Source organism: Cetorhinus maximus, chromosome 2 (genome assembly GCF_964194155.1).
Source record: "Cetorhinus maximus chromosome 2, sCetMax3.hap1.1, whole genome shotgun sequence".
NCBI lineage: Eukaryota > Metazoa > Chordata > Chondrichthyes > Lamniformes > Cetorhinidae > Cetorhinus > Cetorhinus maximus.
Genome location: NC_135880.1, coordinates 131,619,603 through 131,636,343, shown reverse-complemented (window position 1 = coordinate 131,636,343; position 16,741 = coordinate 131,619,603). Strand labels below are relative to the sequence as shown.

At 44.9% G+C, this 16,741-nt stretch overlaps 1 protein-coding gene across 2 annotated transcripts in view; it reads right to left on the bottom strand.

The window, feature by feature from the left end:
- cdkn2a/b (cyclin-dependent kinase inhibitor 2A/B (p15, inhibits CDK4)) overlaps positions 1-16,434 on the bottom strand; it is a 63,902-nt gene extending 47,468 nt beyond the window's left edge. The window contains exon 1 of one of the 2 annotated variants that reach the window (XM_078569439.1): positions 16,304-16,434. The gene's annotated coding sequence lies outside the window, so the exon portion shown is untranslated. The remainder of the gene's footprint in view (positions 1-16,303) is intronic. The other variant, XM_078569447.1, reaches the window with a different exon arrangement.
- Between the last annotated feature and the right edge of the window lie 307 nt (positions 16,435-16,741).

The window sequence follows — 16,741 nt, the reverse complement described above, 5'->3', positions numbered from 1 at the left end:
GGTACCCCACTAGTCACAGCCTACCAACACGAGTATGACCTGTTTATTCCTGCTCTCTGTTTTCTGCTTGTTAGCCAATCCTTAATCCATGCCAGTATATTACCTCCTATCACATGTGCTTTAATTTTGCTGACCAACCTCCCTTGGGGCCTTTATCAAAAGCCTTCTGAAAATCCAAGTAGCGACTCCCCTTTATCAATTCTGTTAGTAATGCCCTCAAAAAAACTCCAACAGGCTTGTTGAACATGATTTCCCATTCATAAATCCATGTTGACTATGCCCAATCAGATCATTATTATTCAAATGTCCATTTATCACATCCTCTATAATAGATTCTAACATTTTCCCTACTACGGATGTAAGGCTAACAGATCTGTAGTTCCCTGTTTTCTCTCTCCTCCCTTTTTAAATAGGAGGGTGACATTTGCTACCTTCCATTCTGCAGGAACCATTCCAGAATCTATAGAATTTTGGAAGATGATCACCAATGCATCCACTATCTCTTTCAACACTCTAGGAAGTAGAATATCAGGTACTGGGGACTCATCAACCGTCAGTCCTGTTAATTTCTTCAATACAAGCTTCTTACTAATCCTAATTTCCTTTAATTCCTCATTCTCCTTAGTCCCTTGGATCTCCAATTCTGGGAGATTTCTTGATCTTCCTCAGTGAATACAGACCAAAAGTAATAATTTAGTTTCTCTGCCATTTCTTAATTCCCCATTATAAATTCTCCTGACTCTGCGTGTAATGGCCCCATATTTGTCTTAGCTATGTCCTTTTTACATACCTGTAGAAGCTTTTACAGTCTGTTTTGATGCTTTTTGCTGGTTTAAATTCATATTCTATTCTCCCTTTCTTTATCAGTTTCTTGGTCCCCTCTTTGCTGTATTCTAAAAACCTCTCAGTTGTCAGGTTTACTACTATTTCAGGCAGCTTCATAGGCCATTTCTTTTAATCTTGTACAACCCTTAACTTCCTTTGTTAGCCATGGTTGACTGACTATACTTTTTCGGTCTTTATGCCTTGAAGGAATGTATAATTGCTGTAAGCTATGTAATAATTCTTTAAAGACTATCCATTGCCTATGTACCATCATACCTTTGAATGTATTTTCCCAATCCACCCAGCCAATTTGCTCCTCATACCTTCATAATTTCTTTTGTTCAAATTTAACACCCTGGCTTCAGACTGAATTACCTCACTTTCAAACATAATGTAAAATTATATCGTATTAAGGTCACTCATCCCCAAAGGTTCTTTTACAGCAAGATGATTAATTACCCTTTCTCATTACATAATACTAGATCTAAAATAGCCTGTTCTCTAGTCAGTTCTTTAACATACTGCTCTAGAAAACCATCCCTAACACTCTCCAGAAACCTCGTCCTCCACAGTATTAGTGCTCATTAGGTTTACCCAGCCTTTCCACAGATTGAAATCACCCATGATTACTATATTAGCCATGCTACATGCTTCTCTAATTTCCCGATTAATGTCATGCCCCACACTACCACTACTGTTTGCTGGCCCCTTGCTCTTTCTTAGCTTCAACCAAACTGATTCCACTGAGATCCTCCCTTACTAATGTACTGATCCCATCCCTTATTATCAGCACACCACCTCCTTTTCCTTTTTGCCTGTCCTTCCTAAATGTCAAATATCCTTGAATATTCAGTTTCCAGTCTTGGTCGCCCTGCAGCCATGTTTTTGTACCACTTCAATCTCTGAAACTCCAGCCATTTGTTTCCTGTCACTTTCTGTCAGTTATGCGGAGTCTGCTGGATAAATGTATTTTGCCTTCCAATGGTAATTTCCATTTAAATGGATGCTGCAATTCTTTATATAGCTACAGCAACAGAGGAAATCTGACCTACAATCATGAAAACTTCCAATGAATTACTGAATGCAGTCTGCTAGGCAATGCCTTGACGTGTACTGTATCCCAGTGGGTATGGACATTGTGGAATTTCTACTCTATAATGTGTCACAACTCCAATTTGTGACATGAACTTTGAAACCTATAAACGAAGTTTTAAATTCACGATTACTCAGTGCTCAGAAATTGCTGAGCCTGCATTGACAATTGTAATTGAAGGGAGTCCTCTGTGTGAGAGACACTAAGCAAATATTCACTGATCAACAGAGAGAAAAAAAAAGTTGGTATTTTATTTGAACATCTTTTAGAGTTGTTTTATGTTGGTGCATAATAATTTAGTTGCAAATTGGGTTGCCAAGGTGAAGCACAGGACATCTTTGGAATGGCGCATTAGGCCATTGCATTGTGCACGTGTAGACAAGGTTTATCAGTGAACTGAGTGACTCAAGCAGTTAATTAAATGTTTTTTCTATCATAGCTCAGTTTTCTATTCTCACTGGTTGCAAGTTCTATCTATGTTGGCATCCTCTGAATTATTGTTAATGTTATCCTGTGGGGTTGGCTACAGAGGGGGGCTCCTCCTCTACCCTCAATCATGGTTAGGCTTCTTTAGATAAAAGACAATGGAGCATACAGCCAGCAACATAAACTCGGTGACTCTGGCATAGCTGTACTTCAAGAGACGATCTAATCTGTTCAGGTATTTGAAGTTTTGTTTCAGTAAATAATAGTTTGTTCTATCATTCGCCGGTACATCCATCAGCTTTGTTGTATCTGGATTCCGTTTCTGATCATGCGAAGGAAAGGTGTCATTAGTCAGAGCTGCAGGGTGTCTCTCATGTGAGGTTCAGAACCAGCGCTCACCCCAGAGTGGCTCAGTTGGATTTCAGTATGGCATTGGAGGTCAATATGCCCAGAAAGATGAGGGACACTTGTTTTCTGATGGGTAAAAATGGGTAAGTGGATGCCATTGGGGGGGTGGGGGTGGGGGTGGGGAGAACTGTCCAGGCCAGGATATCAGTCTGGACCTCAAAAGACTGGAGATTTGGTCCTTAGACGGGAACCATGGAGGCATTGAATAGGCTCTGGGCAACCTCATCTCCCAAAGTTGGGCAGCCGCCAGACTTTCTCGCTAAAAAGGATAGATGGGCACTGGAGTTGCGCCTGTGGTGGATCATTTTAATGACAAAAGAATCTCAAAGTTAATCTCAATCTGCGCCACACCCCCCTGCTGCCCCCCGCTCACCCACTGACACCGACCCTCCCCTGCCTTCTGGTTTTAACAGAGTCAGAAAAAGGGGCAGACAGCCAATCTACTCCCAGGAGCTACCATTTAAATATTATAATGAGGCTGCATGCCTCATATTTAACCCGTTTTCCATATTAAATCCTGACCAGCCAGATTTGACAGACCTTGGACAACCCAGCAGGTAAAGGGAGGTGAATACTGATTTGTGGTAAAAGCAAATGCCTTTACAGCATGAATGCTTTCTCCCAACCCACCAAACTTACCTTCTTCCCTGTCCCCTCTCACCATCTGAAGATCACCGATATTGGACTATCTCCTCGTACCCCCTGGGCTTGGGGATAAAATCTTCTCTTTCTCCAGGATTGTGGATCCGATTCCCCAGGATCTGACCACTCCCACCCACCTCCTTACTATCACTACCCCGACAACAGGTTCCCTACCTGCTTCTGGGGCTGTGGTCCCCTCCAGAGTGTTCCCTACCCGACAGGCAGCCAAGCCAATCAGGCAGCCAAGCAGGAAACCTGTGAGAGACAAAAGGTGTATGCTTCGGAAAGAAAACCTGACATGCTCGAAGAAAATACCTCTCCCCTGCTCATGGATCCTACCCCAATAATTATTAGAGCCACAGTGTCACGGACATTTGATGGCAACCTGCACATTAGTTTTTTGCAAACCAGCGCAAACTATTCTGGACAAGTTAAGGCACTTTGTCAGTTATCAGCAACCATTATTTCAGCTAAGGCTTCAACAAATCTCTGTACAAATGCTAGTATATCCAGATGAGTGGGAAATAACTTACTGCTGATACTCAATGTACGAAATAAAGACCAAAATGTCAATGCTCATTTCAGGCAGAATTATTCTGTGAACCACATTTGGAAATATCAGGGCTCATTTTCTAAAATGCCAACAATACCACCAGTATTTGAAGGACTGTCATGTTCATGGACAGTCAGACCAAGCAAAGTAAATGAGGCTGCTAAATTTAGTTGAACCTTTCAGAACTGTTGAAATCTAAAGATGTGAAAACGATGGCCAAAAACAGATTTCAGTGCCCAAAGATCAAAAAGGCACACTGAAGCAGCTGCCATATGAGAAAAGTCTAACTTAGCTGGTGGGCCAGATCATCAAGACCTTGAAAATTATTTTAAAGGCAAATATCTATCTCAGAGTCCCAGTTACATGATAAAATAAGTTACATTTGCTCCTTCCATATAATTTTAAAGTACATGATATCAATTTTGGCAGTTGAAAAATATTTAACTGTGCGAATTGCTTTGAGTAGTTTTGATTTGTTAATTACTATGGAATGCAAATATTATTATAGCACAGTAAATTAGCCAAAGAAAAAAGTGCGTAAATGCAGGTTAGCTGTTTAAAAGTAAGTATTTAAAAATGTACATACCAAAACTCCTTTGTACAAGATATCTATAGTTACATTTCACTTGTGTACCTAGAACTTTTCCAAAATTGTATCTGAATTCGTCTGTCTCCAATTCTAGTGCACGTATGCTCATTAGTAATAATTGCACCTAATTTTTGTTCTTAAAATTAATCGTTATCTTTTGGTTCCACTCCAAAAAATGAAGAAACCAGATGATTTTAGACAAAGCAGTGGAAAATCCTCAGCTTGTAGCCTTATCCATGCAAATAGGGGAGGAAGCCCACAGTCTGCATGATACAGCAGTCTTGCTGGATTCATCAGAGGATCTGCCTCCAGGTACCTGAAGCTTTTGGTGAATTCGGGACTGACAGCTGAGAAACATTTTGGTCATAAGAGGTAGGTGACAACCTTTGGGACTCCTCTTCCTTCCAATATTGCACAGAATCACATGAGTCTACAGCACAGAAACAGGATATTTGGTCCACCAGGTCTATGCCAGCATTTATTCGCCACATGAGCTTTCTCCCACCCCTCTTCATCTAATTCTGTCAAAATATTCTTCCATCCCAGTACCTTGCATAGGAATCTATGTACCAGCAGATGTAGCCATGAATAGAAGCTATGTGTGGGCAATATATAAGAAATTCCAGAAGCACATGAAGTCAGGTTAGGGGAATGAAAAGGAGCAGGAACAGGAGCAAGAGCTGGGGCAGGTTGCTTGCATTACATCATGCAATTGGACTAGACGTTGTTAGCTGGGCAGATGGGCTATCCACTTAATCTGCACAAGATACTGATGCCAAGTCACCAACCCTACTTCATGCTGCTTTAGGATGTAGCTATTCAGAGCTCTTTACAGGCATCTGAATGCCTTTCCAGGGGAATATGCGGCAGCATCATTTCTCCTGTGGTTACCCCAACCTGTGGAATGCCATTCGATGAATGGATCCTTAATAAAGTTCAGTAGTCAGTTTTTTTTTTTAACATCTAAAATAAAAAGAGAAACCATACTTTAGTTTTTTATTGTCTTTTTTGCGTTCTATGGTTTTGACTTTTATTGTTTTGTTTAGTTTTGCACAGAAATACAGGGGTTAGTTTTAACTTTGGGCTGTGGTGTGAAAGGGATTACAATGATTGGGCTGCCCATTCCACAACACACAAGCTGTTCCTTTTCAATAAAGTTAATGAGGAGGAAGACCATCTAGTTATATAACAGGCAATGCCAATCAATATTACCCTTTTCAAACGTTACTCAAAGTTAAATTTATTCTCAAAGTATAAGTAGCCACTGACTGAGAGACCTTTGCTTATTTTTGCACATGTATACTCAGTCACTTATTTTGCACATATATACTCAGTCACACAAAATACATTAGATTGCACTGGAGATAACCACAGTTAACTATTTATTACTTTTGTACCCAATAAGATTGTATTTACCTGCACCATTTTTCTAGTTGTGGACATAAACTGGACCAATTTTTCTTTGCTTTCAGTACCTTCTTTACTTCCTCTTAGCCTACCTTCCAAACCAAGTTTTCATGCAAGTTGGAATCTGCTTCAGCATAGTGGCTCTGGATGGAGGTCTGACTGTTTTTCGAATATTCAGTCTCATTTGTACATCTATCTGCTGTGGCCTGGACAACACTGCAGGATTGATGGGTCAATTGCTTTGTGAGGTGTGTCCTGCCTAGTGGCGATTCAAGGAGCATAACTACACCTTTCACTGAGAGTGCATTCAAAATAATGCATTATTGTAATGTGAGTAAAGTGGATGCACAGCATATATAGCAGTGTTCAACAATTATCTGTGCTGACCCATATGCATCAATATAGCGTGGTCCCTCTTTCTCACTGCAATATTTTGAATGGCAATAAAAATCCCCCTTCTTTACACTGACTTTCCGCCCACAGGATTAAATGAAGGCCCGGCCCAAGTGTAACTTAGAATTCTGGTTACAATCTCTCTAGTTGGAAGCGATGCTCCGCATAGTGGATGGGAATTTCCAGTTCCACCAGTGGCAGGCATCATGGTGGGCGGGACTGGAAAATGCAGACTGTGGCCAAAAGTCAGCTTCTTGCTGGTGTAAAAACAGATTGCAATTTTCCGCTCCCTATTTTCATGGCGGGTTGGGTTGCTCGCTGTGCCATGCCGGGAACTGTATTTGCATGCCTTTGCATCTCATGAATGCTCGTTAAAAATTCAGCTCACTGGAAACATGCTCCCACTCCAAATCAAATGGCCATGCCGGTGGCTAATTAGACTGGTGTGAATCACGACCAGATATAACTGACATGCACCTGGCGAACTGCATTTCACTCACGACTTTGAGGTTTGTCCGCACAGTGGCCGCCCACCTTTCACTGTGCTACACTCGTGGCTGCTCCAGCTCCATGCCAAGGCTGCTCAGGCAAGACCAGTGGGAAGGCAAGGGAAGGGGCTGGAAGGTACATGCTTGACTGGGGGTGGGGATGGTGGTGTGGAGGGCGAGAGGTGGGTTGCTTGGAGCCCGGGAGGAAAGGGGCAAACAGAGACACATGACTGTGGGGTGTGACTGGAGCAGAGGAGGGAAGGGGTTGGACAGAGACACATGACTAGGGGGAGGTCAAAGAGTAAGTAAGTCTAAGGTTGTCATGGGACATTGCGCACCACGTAGTCAGGGCCAGAAAGCAAAGGCTGTCCTGGGGCAGTGCGCACCATACTACAATGCTGTGCCTGGTACGTATGTCCTGGTCCCAGTCCAAGGAGGGGGAGGGCCTGCCAGCCCTATGTCAGTCGTGCAGGGAATAGTCAGTCCCTCACATATTTGGATCCAGGGGATTGGTGTACTGTGCCTCAGATGGCACAGTCACAGTCAGGGGAGGCATCTGCAGCCTGTAAGTGGGGAACTAGTAACTAAGTGGGGAGTGGCACTCAATGGTCTCATAGTGGGGGGGTCTCAGTCGGTCATTGTACATAAGGCCTCAATATGGGGAGGGGTGAGGGCGACAAGGGGCATTGGGACATCAACAGAAAATGGTTCAGCGGAAGGACAAGGATATCTGCAAGAATTACAATGGACTCCGGGGTTAAAGTGGAGGCAGGAGAGTGATGGGAGGGAGGGAAACTTGCACAAGATGCTCTTTCAGGATGTTAGGAGGGACTTGGATGGTCACGGGGGGTGGTGAAGCTGCTCTCATAGCAGAAGCGGAGCAGCACCATTTCAGCTGCCGATGGAGTGACTCAGTTGAAAAATTACCTTGGAAAATAATCGCCGGGGAGGGGGCTGCGGGCTTGTGGGAGGAGTCGATTACTGCACTTTTGGGCCAATTAAAAGGGCACCTGAATAACTTCCACTTCAGCACATGGAGAGCAAGGCCCTGCTGAGACATGTTAGGAAAAGTCAAATGCCAATTTAACTCATGGTGCGCATTCTTGCGAGAATCCATTAGGGCTGAGGCCAAATGTAGATTGGGTATGACTGACCATTTGTCCCTCTCAGGGGAATGCACAAAGGTCAGAAGGATCCAGCTGTAAAGGAGCAACGGCTAAAGTACATATGCAAAATGCTCCAAAGACCTCAACACATTGCAACCGAGAGGCTCAGGCTTTACACGCCTCAATAAATAGTCATTACCTTAGCGCAAGGCTGGGCTCTAGTCTACTCCAGAGGAGGCAGCCTGGCAGTACCCTGAATAACTGAGGCTGATTGCGCCTGGCTGTAATCACCCAGATCTAACCCCCTTTGTGAAAGCACTATCATGCCTGGGGCATAGGGAGAAGGCTGGGAGGTGGGGGGGCGGGGGGGTTGCATGGGGAGCGGTGGGTCAGCTTCTGAGATCTTTAAGTTGCAAGGGAGGACCTGGAGATGGAATGCCTGGAATGAGGGCAGCCCGAGAGCTTCACAATGACTCCCTAGCCTGGCGATGGAGGGTGATCATTGCAGGGTAAGGTGCAATCATGTCTCTGTTCAATGTTCCCACAGAGACGAAGAGGAGCGCACAATAGAGGCACTAGGCAATGCTGCCTTCTTCAAGGCTCTCTTGTAACTGAGGAGGAGAAGAAGGGCCTGTTGCCATCAGGCAGGTTGAAGGGAAGACCCTCACCCTGAGGAACATGAGCCAGTGGGGCCCCCATGAGGACCCAGAAGCTGAGAAGGGGAGACCAATTCCATGGAGGCATTTGGCGTGACCCAGGGCGTACCGAAGGTGCCTCTCATACTTGCAGATGAGTAAGAAACAGTGCCTTGGATGTCTTCACGTCGTGGTAGCTCGGATCTGCCTCATTCTTCGGGAGAATCTGACTCCGCACAGGATGGGAGGCCATCCATTGCCAGTGGCTCTAAAGTTGACTTCTGCACTAAGCATTTTTGCGAGTGGCTCATCAGGACTCCACTGGGAACCTCTACGAAATATCACAATCCTCTGCTCGTAAATGCATCCAAGTGGTCACCGATGCCCTAATTGTTAAGGCAGACAATTACTTTCAGTTCTCGCTGGATGAAGCCAGCCGGGCTGCCAGGAGTGGGATTTGCAGTGATCTCTGGCTTCCCCCAGGTGCAGAGTGCCATCAGCTGCAAACATGTGGCATTAAGAGCTCCCTGGCAGCAGCAACAATGGCTCATCAACAGAAAAGGCTTCCACTCTCTCAATATGCAGCTGATCTGTAACCGCCAGAAGCAGATTATGCAGGTCTGTGTGAGCTACCCTGGGAGCTTGCATGACTCTTACATCTTGAGTCGCTCGCAGGTGCCACAGATCTTCACGGGCCCTCAGCACATTCAGGGTTGGCTCATCAGTGACAAAGGTTACCTGCAAAAGATGTGGCTGATGATGCCCATTCGGTGGCCACAAAGTGCTTCAAAGGAGAGGTATAATGTGGCTCATTCCCTGACATACTCCTTGATTGAGCAGACCATTGGCATTCTGAAGATGCGTTTCCAATGTCTGGGCTGATCAGGTGGCACTCTCCAGTACTCTCCACAGAGGGTGTCCTGTGTCATCGTGGTTTGTTGTGCCCTACACAACCTGGTACTCCAAAGGGGGGACGAGTTGCCAGATGGAGAGATCAAGGAGCTGCAAAATCTCCTCCAATGAAGAGGATGTCAAGAGGGAAGGAGTTCAATGTGGGTGATGATGTTGAGGCCCCAGAGGAAGAGGCCATAGCACAGGTCAGAAGAGGCAGATGTGCCTGTAAGATTCTTATAGCCACAAGGTTCCAGGACGGTGAAGACGCCTATCTCATATGAGACTCTTTCACCTGTGCAGGCTCGATATGAACACCTTCTTTGTTATCCTCAGCATCTCAATGAAGGATATCAGTCTCAGAATGAGACGTCACAATCTTGCGTGATGATGACCTCATCCTTGGAAGGCTAGGCAGCCTCTGGAGCAAGTGGCCATTCTGAAATGGGATAAGAACTCCACCCGCACGCATTGTGAAGAAAATATACATAGTGCAGTCTTTTCAAGCATCTCACCAATATTTGACTGCCTATGGCCTTCAAGAAGCAGGAGCAATCACTGCAAACACCAGTGCACTCAGGCAGTATGCCTGGAGCACTGCAAAGCGCCTCAAGGAGGACAATCGTCAATCTCTTGTTCCTGCACAAATGTCTAAGGACTGATCGGAATCTGGACTGAGGCATCTCTCTACAGGCAATCGATCAAGCAAGAATAATGTTCTGGCCTCATCCTCATACTGAGTCCTCAGCATGAGATCGTTCTTTCGGATGCAGTGATCTGTTACTCTCAAATATGGATGCAAGCCTGCGAGTTGGGTCACCTCGCACAGAGAGAGCTTCAATAGGACCACCAACTGATCAGTGACCAGCACTCCTGACCCAGCCTTCATCTGGAGCTTCCCAAGTTCATGTCCAGCATTGCCTTGGCATCTGAGTGTGAGGTGGCCCAGTCAATGTCGACACTGCATTTAGGCATTACTCAGTAACTTTGTTTATAATAAAGAGCACACATCAGATGTACTGGAGCTTTGCTCTGATACCATTTGAGGCCTCCACATTTTCATTCCAGCAGTTTCAGATATACAGGAGGAAAATTGGAACATTGATGGCTCTCTCGCGATCAGATAACCATCTTAATTGCTGATTGGAGAGCTAGTTCAGGGATTATGTCAAACCACGCTAGCCAGAGCTTCAGCTCCAAAACAGCATCTTCCCATTTAATAGTCTGGCATCAGGAGCCTAGACTCACAGCTCTAATCTCGCATAGTCATGGCTGTCTAACAAACATTTCAGGAGTCATCGAGTCCTAGCTAGGTTCATTGCTTTGCATCATGCAGGTGGAGAGTGGGAATTACTATAGGGGTGATGTGCAGCTGTACACGGAATCATGACATTACGCTACGGGCTGCCATGAGCGGCTAAGGTCCCCGACTATTGTTTGAAATGTAACCAACACCCAAGCCTGATAGACATTACATGGAGGCCATTGAAAGATGCACTGAGTTAGATTGACTCCAATGTGGGTCACCATTAAGACCTATAACATCCACATAGACCAGACTTCAGTGCAGCAGCATCAGGAGAATAAACCAAACTTCAAAATCTATACTCATGAGGTCACATGATATGATCCTCTGACACATGTCTAAGATATGCATTGCCCAACCACAATGTTGATAGAGCAACAGGCTTTGCTCATGTCACTGCTGTGGACAGAAAGATGACTCACTGTATTGAGGTTGTGCACATGATGGGAGATAAGTGAGGGGGGGGGCCATCTCTTACACTTGGATGACCTCGGACCATTGCATCAGATAGAAGAGCCATTCACTAGATGAGACTTTCAGAAAAGCAAAATATATTTACAGATGTGCAAAGTATTTACAGTGAGTGAACACCCATGCCACCATTATGCACTCATTATTTCTTACTTTTTCTTACCCTGCCACTATGTTCACATGCATCCCTGACATCTGCAGCAGAGGTGGAGGCAGCCTGCTGACTGCTACACCCTGTTGTCTGTAATGATCTTGGCGTGCATTCTCTGGAGTACCTCGGCATGCTTCGGGTCTCCTGCTGTGGGGCAGGTGCACACTCCTTGGCCTGAGCTGGAGTTGTTGGGGTCACTGGGGTCACAGGCAGTGGGGATTTTGAGCGGCTGGACAGCCCAGGAGAGTACTGCGTGGATTGTCCCGAGGTGTCCAACTGACACTCCTCTTACCTGTGGGTGCCCAAGGGCCTCTCCTTAAGTCCTTGAGGACAAGGGATTCCTGGAGGGAGATCGAGGTGCCCCATCCCCCTCTTTTGCATAGCCACTGATGGATCCCGTTCATGGCTAGAGCGATGGTGTGCAAGTCCAAGTGCATATCCAGCACAAACTGCTGGACCAAGGTCTCCATGGCAGTTGCCACCCTTCCAATGGTGACCTCAATGCGCTCGCATGTCGGTACCACTACATCAGACAGAACATGGGCAGGCTCCTCCATCCTCCATTCTAATCTGCTGATGGCCTCTGACAGCCCTGCCTGCTGTACCCCTGCCTGTCTTTGGAGCTCCAACATCTTTCTGAGGGCTGATTCCAGAGCTTCGTCATCAGACTTGGATTCAGCAGGAGCCTGGCCTCCAGCGGTCCTCCGACTGTCAATGACCTTGGCTGTCACTGCCTCCACCTGCTGTGGTCCAGAATCTGTGCTGACCAGGTGGTGACCCCGAACCTGCTCTAACGAGGTGTGTGTCTCTGCGCTGGTGGAGAGTGCAGGTGAATGCTATGACGGCTCTACATTTAGTGATCCTCAGGATCCTCCACAGAGGTGGTCTGGGGGCAGAAGCTGATTGGCTGGCAGGCGGTGTGCCTCCTCCTTTTCTTGCAGGTGGCTGGAATAGAGAGAAGAGATAATTAGTGATTGGTTGGATGGTCATCTACATTAAAGAGCACTCACAGTTTCAGCAGGTGGACGAAGGCAAGTGAATGGGGCCTCACTGGCTTGTTTGGGAATGCCAATCTCGCCTTCGGCACAGGAATGGCCCCTGTCCTCACTGGCCAGCTCTGCCGCCTGCCCCTCCAAGGGGGTGAGCAGCCTGAGCACCGGCATCCCACCTCATGTCTGGGATCTCTCCCTGTTGTTGTGGGTAATCTTGTCCTACATAAAGACAGATGGACAGATTGTGAGCAGGATGAATGCCAGAGCAGATGATAAGCATGCCTCCCTGCTGTGTGTGCTGAGTGGCCTATGTAAGGGCTGAAGACACACTTTTGCAGGATGTCACAAGAGGTGAAGATGTAAAAGTGTGTGGGAGAGAAACAGTGATGATGTCCCTTGTGCCGATGGTGTGTGAGATCCCTTTGGACTATAACCCTGCAAATGCCTGGTGACTTAATGAGCGTGTGAGTTGAGAATGAGGAAAAGGTTGACTTACCCTGGCGGAGCTGATGATATCATTCATCCTTTTTCGGCACTGGATAGTGGTCTCTTCTGAGGACTGCAGGCGCTGACTGCCCTCGCGACCTCTTCCCAAGCCTTGGTGGTGCGGTTGGTGGACCTCTGGCTCTCGTCATGGTGGTAAAGGATCAACCATGCCTGGTTGAGTGTTGCCAGTCCCTTATCACTGAACTTGGGTGCACATAGTTTGTCTCCTCTGGGGGCCATTCTGGTGTTTGCCACGACATGTCCTGGGCTGCAGAGAGTGAATGTATATGCAGGTGCCATTTAAATATGGTGCTCTGCATCTGAGAGAATTGATAACCTCTCCTTAAAGACCTCCAACTTGAATGAAGGGCCTGCAATAGGCCGATTTGTATAGGCAACAGGATTAAAATCAGGTTCAATTTGGTACCCCGTGTGAGCTAGAATGACCGCAGGTGTACCATATTGGACTTTTCTGTGTTTGTTTTGCTGCTTAATAATGGGCAGTGCATCTCGCCAGTAAGGTTGACTATAGCTAGCATAATAGCCAAGTCAAATTGCATTGTCACTTCACTTTCTAGAATAGGCAACTAGATAATGATCAGGAATAAAATCCATGGCCGGGAGCGGAAAATCCTGGTCCATAGCTGAGCTTCCCCTCTCAAGCCCAGGGACACTGAGGCATCCCTACTAGTGCCTGAGAATTCAGTACAGGATCTTGCAGGTCTGCAGCGTTCAGTTTTATACCAGGCAGCTTACTGATCAATGAAGTTACTGGGTAACCCCAAAAAGTGATGTATTAATTGATCAGTATGTAACTTTCACTTCTCATTTTATTCCATAAACTATGAAGTAGTGCTGCAAACATCAGACATTATTCACAAGAAGAGAAAGAAAGGTCAACAGATATATAAAGTGCTTTACGTGCATTGAATTATTTTGAAATGCAGTGAACTATCATCCTGTAGGTAAGCACGACACTGGGTGGGCGTTAAAAGTACTGCCAGTTATTCCGCACTCTGCTGTAATTTTAATCCAGCAACCACTGTTATTGGCATGAAGCACAGCTGGGAACAGGGAACCTACACCTACCACTGTGCATGGGGCTGGCTATGTCAGCTCTGCTTTGGAACACAAATCTTTGGCATTCTTTTTTCTGCAGCAGACTCAGTGCCATTTTTTTTGGTGAATCATGCCACCAGTCCTGCCATCCAGATTTCTGTACTAAAATATATGACTGGATCCCTACCCTCAGTTTTAACTGGAGTAACAGCAACGCTACCAAAGCTATACAGTTTTCAGTGTGAGCAGTATATCAAATATTTTCTGAATTCAGTGCATATATGCAGGTGAGTTGAGCATAGATTTTTGTGTTGCCCGCACCCTGATGCTGGACAGGAGCACTGGGATCTCCTGTCCAAAGACCCTGGTGTAGGCGTCCCACCTGTTAGGGTATAATACCTGCAGGAAGACAGGAAATATAATGTTGGCCATCCAAGATTGGAGCAAAATCTCCACTGGTAGCAAGAAAATCCCAATTACATCCAAATATTCTGCACTGGACTAAAAATAAAAATAGCCACTTACCTTTCCTTTCTTTTTCTTGTCCCTGGTCCTCTTGGTAATGGTCCAGGTGCAGGATAGAGTACTGTGGCTTGTTGGATGTCTCAGCACTTCCGTGTCTTTAAGAAAAATGAGACGAGTCCAGGAATGCTCCTGCCGAATATTATTCATCTGGTATTGTTGGGCCTATGTCTTCTCCAGGCGTAGGGTCAGCTCCAATAAGCCCCGCCTCCATCCCCACACGCACACACACACACAAAAAGCCTTACAAAATCCCAGAACAATGTAAAAGGGGGAGACACCAAATAAAATGAAGCTCTGCCCCTTTTTCCTGGTCTTTGCACCTAGGAAAATGGGCGTTCCAAAGGGTAAAGTGTCAGAAAAATCTGACTACACGTGAGCACCAGCTTTATAAGACTTGTCATTAAACACTGATTTGAACATATTTACTGTCTGGGGAGAAAGTATTTCAGTATGACTGCAGAATATTGAATGCAACACCTGTAGGTAACCAAGAAAACTGGCATCCTATGGTAATCAAATATAGGTTTCTTCCACAGCAAGAGAAAGTTGATGAAGATCTATTGGGCTAAACTAGCTGTCTTCTTTGTGAAATATTGTCATGACAGCCACCACAAAGAACAGTACTACAACGAGGCCAGTGCCAAAATGCATTAAATTATATTACAAAGTCTTAAACAACAATTTTGCTGTTGTGTTTACTTAGAGAGTGTATTAGACCTACTTCGTTGTCAAAGTGCCTAGGATGACCAGAATGACTGCATGGCTTGCCAACTAGACAATTAAAAAGCAAAAAAAAAAATGGATGCAGGAAATCTGAAATAAAAACAGAAAATGCAGCTCAGGCAGCACCTGGGCAGAGAATCTCAGGTACTCTGTTTTTCTCTCTCCACAGATGCTGCCTGAGCTGCTGAGTATTCCTAGCATTTTCTGTTTTTATTTCAGATTTCCAGCATTCACGGTTTTTTGCTTTCGGACAATTGCCTGCTGGCAATCCCGCAGCATGGCCACAAGCTCTGACAGAGCTTGATCTACGCATTGTACTTTCCTGCAAATTCAATGCCAATACTTCTCTTCACACAGGTACTGCATGGGCCAACATCCTCTTTAATGTTGTTATTCATGATGGTCAAAGCTCCTGACAGATGCCAAAAGAGAGATGCCAAAACATCCTGCGAGATGTTTGCTGATTGGTTGTTTTTTTAATGCAACTGTCCGTAGCAACTGGAAGCTGTTTGAATAGTTATCTTGTACTGGCTGTTGCTAATTTTTTTTACTGTTATTAGACCTGTGGATGACTATGGTAGCCAAAGCAAATAAATGCTTCCAGATAAATTATCTTTCTCATCACTTTTTCCCTTTTGATCTTTAAGGATCTCCCACCAACACAGAACCACTGGACCTTTTCAGTATGAAGCCCACCTGGCAGCCATCTTTAATACCTCTCATCAATAACCATTTGAATTAAAATCAACTGGATGTAACTAAGATGCCTGCACTGCTTATTGTTCCTCGAGGTTGTTTGTAGCTGACATTCACAGCTCTTTAACCCAGTTGCAGCTTATTTGGATAATGTGGTCGCATATACTTAATGCAAGGATGCTTCAGGGATATTTTGGCTAGAAACCACATCGTCCTCTCTCAGAAACGTATTGAGAAAAACAAATCCTCATTTCATTACAAAAATTTGCCAGCACCATACATGATTAGACAGCACAAAATTCAGATGCTAGAAAAGGAAGCAGTTTGCCACTTTCAATATGACTTAAACTGAAATAAATGATCACAGTCATAACAGAAGAAATACTATTCAGCTGTGTACAAACATTGAAAAGATCACATTTCAAATAATATCTCTACCTTTGCATCTTGGTCATAAAACCTGAGCTTCCCTTCAAGAGAATTTTCGAAAAAAAAAAATGTTCAGTGACGGGAGGAGAGAGCTTGCACTGGGCACCAGTCAGCAGCAGTGAATCAGCAGCAGCAGCACAACCAGTGAAATGACAGTTGGAACCATGTGATCAGTTCAAATTGAAAGGAAACAAGCGTTTTTGCTGATTAATCCATTATCGCTTGCCAAGTTCAAGCAAGATGCAAACCAGTTCACATAAATATAAACCACAATTTAAAAATGACAGCAACGTTCCACAAACTGAAAACAAAATTACACGTTACCTGAACAGAATTCAAAAGCAATTGACTGGGATGCAGGGAAATACTGGACTGGATTAGAACACATTCTGTACTAAATAGTGTTCCTTTCCTTTCATCATTAATTACTTACATTAAAAAAAAACA